This window comes from Ciconia boyciana, chromosome 5 (genome assembly GCF_034638445.1).
Source record: "Ciconia boyciana chromosome 5, ASM3463844v1, whole genome shotgun sequence".
Classification (NCBI taxonomy): domain Eukaryota; kingdom Metazoa; phylum Chordata; class Aves; order Ciconiiformes; family Ciconiidae; genus Ciconia; species Ciconia boyciana.
Window position 1 is genome coordinate 17172335 of NC_132938.1, and position 17330 is coordinate 17189664.

At 42.7% G+C, this 17330-nt stretch overlaps 1 protein-coding gene across 1 annotated transcript in view; it reads left to right on the forward strand.

Moving 5' to 3' along the window:
* The first annotated feature begins 252 nt into the window (after positions 1 to 252).
* Positions 253 to 17330, forward strand: part of C1QTNF7 (C1q and TNF related 7) — a 36672-nt gene continuing 19594 nt past the window's right edge. The window contains exon 1 of the mRNA XM_072862323.1: positions 253 to 560. The gene's annotated coding sequence lies outside the window, so the exon portion shown is untranslated. The remainder of the gene's footprint in view (positions 561 to 17330) is intronic.

A 17330-nucleotide genomic window follows, 5' to 3' on the forward strand; every position in this document is an offset into this window, starting at 1 on the left:
AGAGGGGACAGAGCTGAGAGCACTGCCACTTGGGAGCTGTGAACTGAAACAGAGAAGCCTGTCATCTTTGTTTTACTTTTAAAATCTGTCAACAAAATAAAAGCTGAAAACACGCATTGTGTTTTCCTTTTGCTGTGCCTGTGCTAGAAGCATTGCTCACATACCCTACCGGTACAGAGCATGACATGCCACAGTTTCTGCGCTCCGATCACTCACTCTTATGTTACTGCTCAAGTATGCGTTCAGAAAAGAGCCAGCAGATATAGTAGTATTATTCTAGTTGTCGAGGTCAAGGACTCCTTTTTTTTCTGGATTCAGCTGAGAGGGAACTCTTTCCTCATAACACCAGACAGGCTTTCTGCTTTGCAGCCTGCTGTCAGTGTGCACCACTGATAAAGAAACATGTGAGGGTATCTTTAAAGGAAATTATTTATCAATCTGAAGCACCAGTGAGTTATGTACCATCTCCAGTGCCAAAGTTCGGGGGCTTTCAGCAAAGCACAATATCTGCATGCACTGCAGTTCAGAGACTCCAGCTGCTGGAAGCTCTTGCAAGCCATGTAAGTAAAGGGCTTTATTTCGCTGAAGCAAACCTTTTATATTCTCTTTCCTCATAAAAACTCTGAGATATTCTCAACATGAGATGAATTTCCTAATACTAGTAATGCTGTTGTCTTGCTGCTGCTTTGAATAATGCGCGTATGTCGGCAAAATAAATAACTAACTTACCTTTCTAGAAATGTTTGCTTGTGAGTAGTGTGAGGAGCAGAATCTGTACACAACTCGGGAAGGCTCTGCTTGCTTTTCTGATCACCAACAATTCCTATTTTCTGTTTGTGATTGGCATGGAGAACTGTCTGATTTCTTCAATTTCTTGTTACTCTGATTTCAAGGACAATGAGAAGCTGGCAGGAAAATGCAAAACCTGTGCAAAGGAAAACAAAGAGCAGAAGGGTAGTTTATAAAGCAGCGGCAGTGAACCCAAAAATGGTGTGTAACCCCCACATCGAACTTCTGGTCTTGTGGGATTTTATATACTTTATAATAAGGTTTAAGAGGTCACAGATTATGTGACTAAGAGGAACATTAAATGACAGAAGAAAAATTTTGGTTGTTTTATAAAATGTGTCTTGATGTTCATGCTCATATTTAAGTTAATCACTTTCTGTATGATTATTTGGAGTTTGTTGCAGGGGATGGATCAACTTTCTCCGAGACTGACAATGTAATTTAAGGTCATGAAATATTTCCTTGTTCTCTATGCAGTTCATGTAGGTATTGGCATTGAAAGGCCTGGCAGACAGGCATTGGAAACCCAAATTTCTCTTGCTATGTGTGAGATCCTCCCTGCCCCTTTGATGGCTGTGCACATGCAGAAAGGGTAATAAGTGAATGGAAACTGGTTGTTGTGCCAGGAAGCTTGATTAGCTCCACTGACCAGGTACAGGTGGTATTAACCTGAGACAGAAATTTAATGTACTTGGGGTTCCCAGTATCTTCCTGTCCAGACAGCCTCTAGCCCCTTTGCATTCCTTGTAACCTTTCCAAAAGTACGTAATCCCTCTGACTTTGCACCTTCTAGTTGGCTCACACTTTTTCCCAGCTCCCAGTAACTTTTAGCAGGTCCTTCCCTCCAGACCCACAGGTCTGCAAGGTGCAAACTCTGCCCTCCAACCCTCACAGTGGAAATCTGGCACATACCCACAGGGCAATACCAACTTTATTTATTGCAGATATGCCACCGCAATTGCCTCTTGCGTCAGGTGCTCAGAGGAACGCAGTCGCTGTCCCAAAGGGCTTGTTACTGCTCCCACCCCTCCTGTTGACCTTCATTTTCATGGCAATGCAAGAGCCACGTGGGGAAAGGGGCACTGTCCATTAAGGGAGATGCCGACGGTTCATTGAAGTCAATGGGAAGGCTCTCCTTGACTTCAGCCAGACGGTCAGACCTGGGTGCCAAAATAGCAAGGAAATCAATAGACATGCAGGGCTGTGGAGCTGCAGCGTGTTGTTCCCGGTAAAGCTGGGGTGTCACCTCCCTGAGTGAGAATGGGGAAAGGCTCTGTAGAAAGAAGGTTGCAGGGTGGAAACAATCATGTTTTGAAGGTTCATTGGCAGAAGCTGCTCAGAGATGTAGGGGGTCAGTGTGAAAGTCAGACTCCTCTGCTGGTGGAGGAAGAAGGTGTTGCTTTTCAAGAGTATTTGGAGAGTGACAAAAAGTTTAATATTCAGTACAGAGACGGGTAAGAGCTGAGGTAGCTCTTTTATTATTTTTTTCTTTGCAACTCAGCTCTCACATACCTAGCTGGTGTAACTGCACCCCAGGGAGAAAACAGCAGTTTGTTATATTTTTGGAATTTATGTATATTCATGTGTTCCATTAGTCTCTTGGCAAACGCATCTTTTGAGCTCTAAAGCTTTCTGAACCTTTCATATAGTCCTTTGCTTTGAAGCAACAGATGTCTGTGATAAGCAGATGGTTATGGCTTTGAATTTGAACATCTTTAAATACTTTAATGTGTATATTTTATGGGGAGGAATGTACTCTGTCTTACTATGCAGAACTGATGCATTAAATGAAAAGTATCCATGTCTGGATGCTTGATGTCACTTCCTAGCTTGCAAACCAATAAACCACATGTTTTTCAGGATTATTTGTTGTGAGATATTTTCACCCCATTACTCAACTTGTGTTTTCAAGTTGCAAACCAACTGCGAAGTGTGCTAGTCTGAGCTCAGTCAAAGCAAACAAGCAACAAAAAGAGTCAAAGGAGCTGCCCCAGTTGTGAATTGCATTCTCATCTAATGTATACTGTGAGCAGGCTGAAATCTCCCTCTTGCAAAATTTCCCAGAGGAAATAATGCAGTGCCTATGGAAATAACTGAGAAAAAAATCTTTTGATCTTTCTTATTCTAAAATTTCATTTTTCAGGAGGTACAGCTATGAAATTCGATGAGCGGGGAATCTAAGAACATAAGATCTTAGACCAGGAATAAATTTGGGAACACAAATGGAAAGAATAAATCTCAAACAAGAATATAGCTCTCATTTTCTTTCAAGGAAAAGAAGCCAGATAAACAGACTTGATCCAAATGTTTTGCTATTGGATATTCATTTACTGCTCTAAAAGTTTTAGTTCTTTTCTCCCTCTCCACCTGACTTTCAGACTTGAAGAGTTTGTTTTTTAAAGAAATCTCTTCAGACAGCCTGTGACATGTGAGAACTGCTTAAACTTGAATTAGTTGATCTTAAGAATGGATTATTGCACAGATTGTCGAAGGCTTTGTTAATTATAATGACATAAGATATGCTATTGCATGGATTCAGGGCTTACACAAGGCACCAGCCTGACTTGAAAGAAGAGAAATGCCTCATTTCAACCAAGCTTTGGAGTTTTTGCTTCCACCTTTAAGAAGGCACGGGGCTGTTGAAGGGTTCATGGTGCTCAAGGGGTGCTAGAAGGGCTCAGCAGTGATGCAGGATATGCTCTTTCCCTCCCTTTTTTCTCTTTCTCCATTCCCTCCGGGAACCTTTTCCTCTCTCACTTCTCCAGGGTAAAGTAACCCCTAATGCCAGGCTGTTCCAGAATACAGGTCTTCCTCTTTTTGCACCTCTCTTTACTCCACAGCACCAGGGCTGGTGTTCAGCCTTCCTGGAGAAGAGAAGGCTTGGGATGGAGAAAGGGCCTGCTGGGGATGGCTTGGGGTGGAGAAAGGGTCTGAAGTCCACTGTTTCGAGTGCAGTGGCTAATCCCCATCTCTGCAGGTACAAGCAAAGTACCTCACATGTAAGCAAAGCATGCAGGGTGCTGACCCTTGTAGTCTATTGCCCAAGGCTAATGGCTACTTTAGTTACTGCCTTGACTAGCTGTGCATTTCCTGGTGGTTTCCTCACCCAGATGTCTTCTGGGACTGGTCATTACCCAAGACCAGTGGACTAATAGAACCATTAGTTTGACCAAAGAGAGCAGTTCCTTCAGTTCCACTTTTAAAGTTTTAAGATCTCTTCTGTATCCTATGCTGTAGGGTTTAAAAGAAAAAAAAAAAAACAAAAAAAGAGACAAGAAAAAAAAGTAAATTCTTGAAGGGTTCTATTTTATAGTCTATTATTTGACAATATGAGGTTTAGAAATCTACATACAAATGAGGAGTTGTGAAAACTTCTGATTGATGGACTGTCTTTCTTTCTGACAATTCCACAATTTAAAGGCTGCAAATGTCCAAATACTTCGAAAACTGCAGGCAGTACTCTGCTACCTACTCTGCAATGTAACTCAGAGAGAGGCTGTCCTAAATAAATCCTTGCAATGATATGAAGAGATTACATTCTGACGCATGCCAGGCTTCTCTTGCATCTATCTCAAGATCTCTCTCTCTGTGGAGCCCGACTATCCATTACTGGTCTGGTGCAACACCTCAGCACGTATGTATTTATTTCTCTGAATACCACCTCTTGGGCTTGCAGATGTGAGGACTGAGACAAGACTCAATGACTGTTGAATTGAGATCATACTGGGAAGTCTGTGAAGATACAGAAAACTGCAGGTAGTTTTCCTGAATTCTGGAAATATGTGTCCATTCACGGTCATCCAGAAATAAACAGGTTCTTTGTAAAGAGGGAAAGAAAACTGCTTTTAATCCTTGCCATGCTGCTGTGTGCCTATAGTCTTCCCATAGGGTCAGAAGCAGAAACAAACCCTCCAAGCCTGACAGAAAGCTCCCAATCTAAATGTTGTACAAGACATTCAGCAAAACAGGCAGCGAAGGACCATAAGTAGCGAAACATCCAGAGGTGACCAGTATGGAGAGCCCAGACCAGTAACCATTACTGCGGTTCCAGTAATGGAAAAGCTCTTGGCAGGCAAGGAAGCAGTGCAGTGGCATCCCAGTTTGCAGATGGAATCTAGTCTGGAAGCTGCTCTAAGCAAGCCACTGCAATGGAGGGTTGCAATGGGAACATGGCCTTTTTGCTTGTAGGAAAATCAGCCTTCTGGAACAGGTACTGTCATCCTTAGTTATCAATAGCTGTTAGCTAATGCAACATATCTTTGAGTGACTGCCCATTTCTGAGGTTCAGTGAAGTAACTAACATGCTTGATATCTTAGATGTAGTTGTGGGGGGGGAAATCTGCTTGTGTTCATATTCCAGAGGGAATTATTTTTGTTATAGTTTTAAGTTTCATCTGTGGCTTTTAAGATGTTTCCCGAAATCTGCAATTATATTCATGTAACATCTGTGTCCATCTTTTTCTAAAATAACAGTGAAGCAGACTACGTGGTAATTAAAACAATTCTTTCTCTGAACTTCATCTCCCTTTTGGTTTATCAGCTGATGCTCTCGCAAGTAGTTTCTGCCTTGAGGGGCTGTTGATAGTTCACTGAGATAGCTCAGTACCTCAGCTACCTTGTCCCTGCAAGGTCCTTGATAACACTGAGAAAAAAATTCAGTGTTCACCACAAATTGACTTTGGCAGTTATCAGTAGTTTAGATCCTTGACAGCACTGAAAGCCTTTACTGGAGCATGTGGGAAAAGGTGACAGCGCAGGGAGTCACAAGAAAGCATTGGGACTGTTTGTTGGGTGCTTTTGTGGCAACGAGGAACCAGATTCAGCATCATGTGGTCTCAAGAACAAGGGCACTGCCAGCACACCCTGATCATTGCCTCAGTGCATGAACAACCTCCCACCTGTCTGCACAGTGTCATTAGCATGTCCCCTGAATCTCCTCCCTCGGAGGAAAAAATCCAGACTAGGGAATCCTGGAGGATTACATAAAATCTTCAGGGTTCAAGAGAGCAACAACACAAGTGTCTAAGCATCCCAAAAAAGCAGAGTAATTCCCAGTTACAAAGCCGAAGATTTGGACACTATGTGACCATGTTGGGTTGACCATACCATGGCTGCTATGTTCTGCTCCTTAAAGAAAATGCTCTGTATTCATGGCCATTCCTTGTTCAGGAAGAAAAACGTTCAGATTCCCTAGTCAGATTGAGCACCAATGGTCATAGAACAAGAGGGTTAGAATCCATATAAACTGAAAATTAAGGTATTTTACCATTTTAATTACTGATAGACATCACATACTCCTAGATGTTTGTAATCTACAAATGGGGAGTCATCCTTCTTTTAGCTATACCTGCTTTTGAACATTATTTAAATTTCTATAGCCCAGGTGGGAATCTGAGAAAAAAACAACTTTTGGAGGGTTCTGCTTGAAGCAAAGTAGTTAAGGCCAAGAAAAGAGGCATAAATGAACACAATACCTGTGGGGTTTGACAGATGACTTAAATACACTGGTTTTTAAGCATAGACATGGACTCATAACGTGAGGGAAAGAGTCATCCTCGTGTTCATCTTCCTGAAGAGAATGATGGCATCAGGCAGAGAGCGTGCAGAGATGCTTGGATGAAGGTATTGCCAAAGACCATCCCAACAGTGCATCTATGCTGTGAATATCACATTTGAAATTATCCAGCAACAGCTATATCATCTTGATTTGCATGCTAATACAAATGATGCAGTAAGGCTCTGGAGAGGATCCACAGTTAACTGGCAATAAAATGTTGGGCTTTTATGAATCACTGAAATTTCAAAATTCTCAGGGGTGTATTTCTCTAACTTTGCACCTTGGCTCTTAAATGAAGAAACATCCCGTTGTGGCCACATCTATGATATCACCTCTTCAAGGAGAAAAGGATGTCACACTGGTTATTTCTATCTGAAAACAGCAGGTGCAGAAACAGAATTTTGGACATTTTTCATACACATGAGCTATGACAAAAGCTTGCTCATTATCAGCCTTCTGGTTGAGAATAAGCCTACGTTATGGTTGAGAATAAGCTATGTTTAAGGGCCTACAGAGCACTAGACCCTGCTCCAGAATAAATCAGTTCAGGGAGAAATACCAAATGCCTTTTCATGAGATGAATGCTGTTTCCAAGACAATCGCATGATAGAAAGTCTTTGAGCTACATGGTCATTTGCAAAGTGTGAAAGGACAAGGACCCTGGCTTCATTTTATCTTGCAGGCAAGGAAGGAACGTGAAGGTCCAGAGAGGCACTTCTGCACATGGGGTGGTGGTGACTGGTGATCGCCCTCCTTATGGCAGATAAAGCCATATGTGGGTCTTTTGACATCTTTGTCCCCCTCGGTGTGGCCCTTTCTCACTCTGGTTTTTTCCCACAGAAAGAATTAAAAAACATCCTCCAGCATCTCCTCACTAACATGGAATTTTTCAGTGTAGGATTATAGAAATCATATTTTGCTAATATTTATGGAAGTTCTGACCACACTTCTGTGGTCAGGGCTGTGTGCATATTTGTTCATATTAATTTCACTGTAATGCTAGCTTGTTGCCCCTTGTTGCAATGAGGTCTTAAGTTTTCCCTGTTGGCCTGAGGTAGTATTTTCCAGATTATGGGTTTATTTTCCCTAAACTGACAGTGTGTTACATGTTGTAGCACTGTATCTCTTTGCTATGTCTTGAGGGCTCAGCTTTCATGCAGGTGCCTAATGCTGTTCTTGAAGTTCATGCTCTAATGCAGACAGGGTGGTTGGCTAATTTCTACTTCAGATGGCTTCTACCATCTTTCCTTCATTGCTGCCAGTGTTTTCTCTTGCCTCCCTGGGGACACCAGATGCATTTAATGAGTCCAGTTCCAGCTTCCAAGCTGAAACAGATCATGGACAGCAGCCATGTGTTGTTCAGATGTTTGCATGGGAGGGAGAGATCTTTTTCCTTTTTCTCTTGCTGAACCAATTCACTCAATAAGAACTTGGTTTAGATCATGTTGGCATTGCTTTTAGCTAACTCCAACCTCTTCTAACTTTCTCCTGAATTCCAAGCTTTTATTATATCCTAAAAGAATATGAAAGAAAGGCAATGTCTTGTCTTAAAAGAAAACTGGTGCATGGGACAGCATACCTTGCTCCCAGCTTAAATGATAGGACAAGAAAAGCATTTAAACCTAAAAGTCACAGGCTGTAGCTGATGAAAGATAAGACATGCTTCTCCCCAATGTTGCGTAAGTAGATATAAGGTATAATGTACTGCAACATCACAGCGGGTCTCCCAAATTGAAAACAAGGAGGAATAAAAGACTACCATACCTTGGCTCTTAAATCCCTGAATGTGTTGTCTGTGTTGATTAGTTACTTTGATTTGTGCTTCCCTGCACAGCTCATTTTTCCCCTTAATAAGAGTTCAGCTTGTAAATTGTCACTTGGATTGATAGTATTTGCACCAAACAGTGTAATTAGGCTGGAGTGACGGAATATATTACATTGTTTGTTTTCCATTATGTTTATTCCAGATGGTTTTTGTCACTGACTCTTTTTCTGAGCTGGGCTGTTAATAAACATAGGATAAATCTAATGAATAAATTTGCTGTGCTCAGTATAGATCTGTGGCGGTGGCTGAGATGGGGTTATGCCACTGAGTAATGGGCTCTCATTAGAACTACAGAAATGTTAATTCTCACTCACATATGTGAGGGAAACAGAGCCCATGGATAGTGAGTGGTTGAAGAAGATACTTTTGTTGGGTTTTTTCCTTTAAAAGACATCTGTTTAAAAATCAAACTGAGGTTATGATGAGTTCACAGTTGTGGTGCTTCATTGCTTCTTTAGACAAGGGAAGTGTTTTACAGTAAAGCTACAGAGTGGGTAGCTGGGTTCAAGCCTTTCATTGCTGGAAAGCTCCTCTGTACGCTTGAGCAAGATGTTTCGGTTTTGAAACAAACACTTTGTCTCGGTTTCTGAACAAACACTTCTTTTCTTCTCCATTTTAACTGTCTTGTCTCTTCAAAAAGAAGTTTTACAAAGGTCCTGCCTAGGCTGGAGATGCAAAAACGATTTTAGAAAGAGAACTGGAACATTTTGGAGAAAAGAACCCTATACGGGATGGAGACACAATGTGGACGTCTACACGGCACCAGGACTGTCTTCATCTGCTCGCTTGCCAAAGTGATGTTGACTGGAGAAAACTGAAAGCCAACTAAATGACATGACAGCAGACCTTGGAAAAGTCATATTGCTTAAGGAGTTTTCCAGTACTGGCTTCTTAGTTTTTCCATCAGAAAGGAACATAAGAAAGCCCAGGATGAAACACAACATGGTCTATCCTGCTATCTTTCAAAAGCTTTAAAAGTTGCATTAGAAGAGGTGATCGTGGTTGCTCAGCAGTAGGATCCTAGAGCCCTGGTTAAAGAGCACATTTTTTTAGAAGATCAGCCAAAAGCAGATTGTAGCAAAGAAATGCTGTTCCTACTAATGTTTCCCACTTTCTCTGAATTCTTCCAGGAAGCACATAAGTGGGGACAAATACTCACATTTGTCAGTATGAGTAGCTTCTTGCATTTCTGTTAACTGCTTAGCTCTGCTCTGAGCAACTAAACCCGTGTCTCTGTCTCATTAAGGTAATGCAAGGCAATGCTTCTCCAAGTGAAAAACCAAGCTGTGAACACAAGACTGTTGATTTGCCAAGGTTAGGAAGAAGAAATTGTCCACCTGGGCTCACACAGGCCTGCTAGCAGCAGGCTGGGGAGCCTCGTCAGGGCTGTGAGCTGGGCAGCAGTGGGTCTCAGCCACGGTGGATTTGAGCATCTTGCCCTCTGCCAGCCTGGCTACAGTCCCCTCCGGCCCTTGCCTGTTGCAGTGGTGTCACCAGTTTGAAGGGGAGAAGGGAAGAGCATTTCCCCTTATGAAATGGCAGAGCATCCTCCTCTATGTGTTATTTCCAGCCACGTCCTGGAACTGGTAGTGAAGGATCTTCCCCTTCAGCCTGGCATTACTTTTAAACCAGGGAGCCAGGCTCACAAAGACGGCACAATGGCTGGCATTAGCAACCATACCATATATTAGCAACTATACCGTGCACCTCTTACATGCCCTTTTCAGAGCTATGACAGATAAGCTGCAGCTGGAGATGTAAGAGTAAACACTTCTGTTGGCTGGCATTTCTGAAGGTTTCTTGGAACAGGAGTGGACAAGGAAGGGGGAAGAGAAGCAAGATGTGTGGGAGCAATAGTTCAAGAAGCCCCCAAAGGAACGGTGAGCTGAGAAAGGCAGGGAGGGCACAGCTGTTTTGGTCACTGAGGTATAAAGAAAATGAAGATACAGCCCGTACCCGCGGCACTGAGTGTCCCGCCTGGCCAGGCTGCAAGGCATGAAAGCGTTAACCCTTCTGGAATCAGTACAGGACATTCCAGCACTTGAATTCACACAGTAAAAATAAACCTCGTGCAAGGCGTGTTGCCTGTGGGGTTTATGCTCTGCTTTTTGATTCAATCATTTAGGAATGCAAAGCCCTTCTACCAGGTCTGGGCTCTATCAGTGCCTTTGCTTTGCCATCACCAGACTGTCACCAAAGGTGGAGCAGATCTGTGGCAACGAAGTTACAAAGGTCCATGTCTGCCTGCAGACACTCAGTCATGCTATTTCTATAGGGTCTGATTAATCTCTGGACTGTACTGTAGCATCATTTTTTAAAGACTGAGGACAAAATGCTTTCATTCCTGTGTGTCGTACCCACCATGCTCTTTCTAGGCACCACTGCATGTCCACTTACATGGCAGGGCAATGGTGAGTATGTCCCACAGAGGCTGAGGTTTTGCTGGGAAATAAGATAAAAGAACAGCCTGCACATCAAATTCCTGTGTATTTAGTTGGTGGGGTAGAAGGACAGTTTAGTTGTCCCAGCCAGTTCAGTCTGTATGCAGTGTCAGACTAAAGCGCATCAAGGTGCAAGCTGGATGACAGCACTCCCAGGCAGGCAGCCACTCTGGGGTTTTTTTCCTGTATTGGCTAGAATAGGACTGGCCTTTGTATTTTTGAATAACCATAGTTCCTACTTCTGCCACAGAAATCTTTGTTTACCCCAGTTCCTGGTGCTTGGAGGCCTCCGGTGGGAGTTTCTGCTCATTTCACATCTTTCTCTATCACCCTCCTTACTTTCCAGCTGACCACGATGAGAGACTCCCGCATCAGTTCCCGCATGCCCAGGCAGTCCTTTGGGTGGCAAGTGGCTCCCGATTTCAGCATCACACTTCTTCTGCTCCCCAGAGCCACCAGCTCCAACTGCCAAAATGTTTTTCCTTAATCTCTGTTTTTTTGCCTGTTCTTCCTGGCTCCTCTCAGCTCTCTCTTACCCCCTTCTCTCCATGCTCTCACACCTAGGATTGCCTCTGTATTTTCAGTACTGCCGTTTTGCTTGGATTTTCATAGAATACAGGATCCTTGAGGCTGGCAGTACTTTGCAATTCCTCCATTTGTATACTGAGAGGTGGTCTGCTAACAAGGCATATGGGAAAAACATGGTGGTGTTATTTTTCCTCCTATTAATACATGGAGAACATGCAGTCAGCAGGATATTCTCATTGATTTATTTATGAGTAGTTCCTTCAAGGGAGTGGAAGAGAGAGTAGAGGAACATTGGACCAATTTCTATTTGGTTACTCATTGGAAAACTGGAAATAACCACGATGTAGTCCGATTACTTTCCCTGGATTTACACCAGTGCCAATGAGAACATAATTTAGTCCACTGATTTTACATCACATCCCAGTGGACATGGACAATTCATGCAGTGTGTTAAAACCTATCTGAATGCTTATTAAGAGCCCAATAATAATGTTACTTACTGAGGATTATTTAAAATGCAAAATTATTTCTTCCTTCATGACTTCTACTTCTATCTCTTTTGGTCTTCTGCTATTGTCACCACGGTTGCTGAGGTGACATAACCTTGGCCATAAAAATGAACAGCAATTGCAAAGTCTTTAGTGAACTTTGTGAAGTATTCAGCACTTCTCATTTTATTTGTCATAGTATTTTGTTGTCAGCTGAGATTTTCTTAGTCTTGTCTTTTTAACCCTAAATACACTACTACGTTTGGAAATATTTCATGTAGAGTTTTGAAAGAAAAAGAATCCATAACATCCAACAATTATGTCATGAACTAAAATTTATTTTATCTCCTCTATGAAAAGGATATCCGCAAAATTTTACCCTAAGAAATGTTGATAATAATTCTTTGATCTCTGCATTGACCTTGTTAATACCATTCAGTGTGGCATTCAACAACTGTTAATGAAAACTGTTTTACTTAAAGATCAGTTGCATAGCAACTTTTGCAGCAAACTCAAATAGAAATATGTTCTAGGTCTATTATTAGGCCCTATCCAATTCTACTCATGCCATTAAAGATGCTTCAGAAAATACTGCACGCCTGAGCCAAGTCAGCCTCTCTGCTTATAGCTTGCAGAATCCCATAAACCCAGTGCACGTCTGACTTGATTCACATCACTACTCCCACACATTGATGCGTTGCAACAAGTGCAACATACTTGAAGTTGACAACCCTTTGACCAAAAAAAAATGAGAAGGAGGGAAAAAATGCCTGTACTTTCAGTCAGAGGAGTAGAAAGCAGGAGAATGACATCAGCACAGGAATCCTCCGCAGCACTGGAGGCAACAGGAGCGCACCTTGCATTGAAAATTTCTTCAGCCTTTTCCATTTATTTTCATTTCTGTGGCATGCTAATGTGTTAGCTTTACAGTGTAGCATGCTGCCAGAGCATTGCAACAATTACGCTCAATGCCAGATGCTAAAAAAGCTTCTTGAAATATTACTAAATAAGGTATTGTGCACATCCTACATGGGGAAAATAAGTAAATTCCCTGAGCAGTAAGATTAAGGGAATCTCTTCAGTCTATTAGCTATTTGTCAAATGCTTGTACTTCTTTACGGTGTTTTTCTTCCCTTTCATTTAATTCTCCAACTTTCAATCTCAGCTTGATCATTCTTCTTGCAAACAAAAATAATCTCTAATTTGCTATTGCTTTATTACGGTTTGAGATTCATGTTGATCCATTTAGAGGAGTAACAGCATACCAAAATTTCAGTATCTAGAAAAAAACAGTATCAGAAGGCTAATTATTTGGAGCAAAATGATGCTAAGGGCTAAAAGTTAATTCTGTTGCTGGGCATATTACTATATTTCCTATATAAAGGGTTTGTTTTCAGGATCAGAAAACACTTTCTGCAGGTTGCCATGATAGGTAACTCTGCCTCACACAGTCTCTGGGCAGGAGGGGAGCACTGTACTCGCCTAGTGAACTTGGGCAAGCCCTGGCTGAGACAGGACAAGTCATGGGTTCCAAAATATCATGATCATGACGCTAGCATCCAAAGCTAGAAACCGAGACTGTTTTCCATAGCAGCATATTCAGCACTAGCGATAACTAAACAGCAGCACACCCACATCAGCCGGGCTCACCGCCCGCTCCTGGAACTGTGCGATACCCCTCGGTGTGGCAGCAGCCTGTTCTTGTTCATCACCTTCCTCCCGCCCCATCTCCTCTATCACACCAGGCTACTGCAGAAGACTCAAGGGCCTTCTCACCACCCAGCTGGTGTATGAACACTGCAGGGCTGGCCTTGCTCAGGTTTGCAGGTTTTACAGCACGTGCTGGGTCTGCTCATCCTGTGCATACACAGCAGGCACATCGCTACCGGGGACGGGTGCTGCCATACAGCCTCTCCTCTGCGGAGGGTAATGCATTGCAGCTGGTGAGGCACAGGCACAGGGGCACCACAGCCGTAGTAGAACAAGGAAACAAGATTATAAAATATCTCACTGAATTTCTGGTCCATGTGAAGGACTCCTGGTTGCTCCTGGGGCTGCACAGTGCTTGCTGTCACTTGGCCGTGGCATGGCTTCAGAGAGAGTAGCGGATACTCAGTGTTGAACCTGAACTCAACCTTTGTATAAACCATTTTCTACACATCTTCTATCTACCGCATTAGCTCTCCCACAGGCTGCCAAGATCACTTTATTTGCTGTTTCAAATCTTAAATGGAAACTGAAAAGTCTCCAACATCATCACTAAAATGTGCAGTGGGGACAAGCGGAAAACCTAAATTTATCACTGGAAAAACAAAGCCCATACTCTTGTGAGTGGTTGGAAATCAGTTTGGCACTGCAGTTACAGCACTTCAGTGTCTTATTTTTGTTATGAAAATTGTTTTTCTCAGTTTTCTTCAAGGCCAATCAGTAATCATTTGTTTTGTTGGGTGTGTTTTGCTCTAACAGTTTTCATGTCTCTCTCATTCACAGTCTGATTCCTCAGTTTGCTAAAGGACAGATGATAAAACTCAGTTTCAGATAAACCAAAAATTACATTTATGCCATTAATACCCTCTGTGATTATGGGAAGACATACAGTCAGTCTCTTTTCATTGGCAGTGAAATCAGCGTATAAAGCATGCTTGAATATCATTGTTCATTGTTGCAATATTGTTTTCTCAGGGACATCATGCCAAATTCTCTTTTTCCAGTACTGTCCTTATCTGAACCTTTAAACCCTTTCTTCCTAAATGATGAAAAGTAGTTCCTGGTATGCACTGTAAAATCCTCTGGCTCTCCTTAGGGTATTCATATCCACTACACTCAATAAAGATAAGAGAAAAAAGAAATATGTCATCACGTGACCACAGCAGTCATAGCAATTGCTGCGGCGAGATTTTCCCACTCACTAATAATTTACAATGGATTCCCTATTCTTTTCTAATAGCGTTCAGAAATGTCTTTGTTTATGGTCTGTCAATATCACATGCCATTATAATCAGATTGCATATTTCAGTGGTAAAATCACCAAGGATCTTGATCCTGAGGATGTACAAGAGACTTTACTTTTCACAGCAGCTGCAAAGCACTCCAAGTTAACTAGCAGTTTTAACTACAAATAAGCAACCAAACCAGAGACTGCACCAAAGCTTCAGATTCAAACTGAAAGCTGCCCTCAGCTGGAGGGAAGCTGGGCTGTGGGTGGGGGTCAGGCCATGCAAGCCACCATCCGTCAGGCTGTTGCTTTAACTCAGAGGGGTTTTGGAGAGCAGCAGGCAGAAGGTTTTCACTCGCCATGAAATTTCCATAATTAATTATACTGCAAACAGAACCAAAAAAAGTTAGTCATTTTCTTTCAGTGGTTTTCCTTTCTTTCAGTAGTGTTCAGCAATATTTTAAATTTATCCATACTCCATCACCTTATTATAACCATCACAGCGGCACAACAATAGCTGGCTGGTGCAGGACGGACAGTCCAGGAGACCTCTTCCTTACAAGTACCTTTCGGAATTCATTAGTATTTTTCTTCTCTCCATTTGTGCTTACGAGTATTAATTAACTCCTCTGGCACCACTGCAAGGCAGGAAATCATTGCCCTTCATACGGAAATAGAGAAATTAAGCGGATTATGTGATTTGCCCAAAGCTACAAAGAGAATCATTATCAGGATCAAGATGAGAACTGATGATTTTTCTTAGTGCCTGGTCCTGTAATGCAATTAGCAGAGCAACCTCCGTTCCCCTCATCTTCTGCTGTTATCATCCACCTGAGAATGGCACTGACTTTGGCAGTGCTTACTATTTGAAGTTGAATTTTGCTGCTAAGGTTAATTTCCACTCAATAGGATGACTCCTACCGATACATTTTTGCATTTAAGGGAAACATTAAAATATGCCTTTGATTAAAAGCGAGGTAAGAATCCCCTTTGACTGCAGCGTGACCCCAGCACTTGGTAATTTTTCAGGAACAAGCTGATGCCTATAACGGCATTTTTTATGCCATCTAGTGGTCATGGAAAATCAAACGCCAAGCTCAAACCCAGCGTTCCACCCAGCAAAGGTGGCACAGCAAATCTAGCTCCTGCTCTGACGATCCCTGCCGCGATTAGGGTTGCTTGTGCCTCCTTTTCTTTTGCTGCTACTGTTGTCAGTCTTTCGCTTGGATGGCTGCAAGCTGTGCTGCTAAAACTCTGGAAAGCTGCAGTAAGAAGTGGCCTGAAAACAGAGTTAAGTAAATGGATACTCTCAAGAGTGCTCTCAACTTACATAAATGCCATGTTTCCGTGGAATAGGGAATGTGGTTTCTTCACTGCTTGGAGAGTGCGAAGGAAACTGTGGGGACAGATTAAAAAAACTATAAATAAAGTAGTTTATATACACAAAAGATTAGTCATTTGTTTCCCGAGGAGATGGACACAACCAGGTACCTTGGAGAACAGGGATGACCCCAGTGGCTCAGATTTCCTTCTTACTCTCATGAGAAACAAATGGGCACAGAAACCTCTGTTTTCTGCAGACAGACCCATGAATTAATGATTTCTTCCCGTCGTACCTTAACGCTGTGCAGAGCCGTGGCAGGCTCTGCCCCGCGACCTGACGTACTGGCTGAGCGAGAGTGGCGCTGGCTGCTCCGCTGGGCTGCCCCTGGTCCCCGCGGGGAGGACAAGCAATGCAGGACCTCGCGGAGGGGGCTTGGGCTTGGGCTTGGGGTTATTTTCAGCCACTTTTTGGTTCACTTCTCGAAAACGCAGATAAGGACTTACTTCTGCATGTAACCATGATCTCTAAAAGTGCAATCAAAAGAAATACTCCCCTAGCAAAGGCAGTAAGGAAGGGCTGCATTATGTATGTTTAATTAAAAACTCGCTTGGAGAGTTAAGGAAAGCCAGACAGCACCATCAGCTACAGTGACATTTTGCCTACTTTTCAATGGAAACAGCATTACCTACCTTCTTTAATAATAAGCAACCATTGAACAACAAGGAGAAACCATAAATTTAGTGTGCTTGAAAATAGGTTAGCTCAACAGCTTAAGGTCATGGCCACATAGATATATTTGTAAGGTGCTTTTAAGCTAATACATTTTAACTGAGAATTGTCACAAGAACAAATACGATGGTTCCTAATGCAGATAGGGTTTAAGCCATGAAAAGCATGTTAATTTGTCGCAGTTGACTTTAGTGTTACAATGAAAGTTTAATACCATCTGCTATGATAGTTTTGGCCAAGTGAAGCTAGCAGCTCACCAGACTTGGTCAACATTGTGTCATACTTTGTCTGTACACACATTAACACATTTGGTAAAAACATAACAGCTTGATGAGAAAAGCTTCCTTGTTTGGATTGGATTGCCTTTGACAATCCTTTGTCAACCCCACAGCCCTAGCTCAAGTTAATGCCAAGACCTCGGGAAGTGAGCAGCCCAAAGCAGTTGAGTCCCCTGACACTTTCCAAAACTCCTCGCCCATAGGTTGCCCTTCACGTCCTCGGCAGTAGGTCAGGTTTCTGCTCCCACCCCAGGGCAGGACAGCTGCGGACAGTCGGCCTCCTCCAGATCCAGCTGTGCCAACCCAAGCTTGTCACCCGTGCTCCTGCTGCCCCCTGGCCAGTTAGAGCTCCCTACTCCTTGTCAGACACAACGAACCAGAGCAAAGAAGAGCTCTCTTATTCCCACTGTACAGGCCAACCTGGTTCATTTTGACT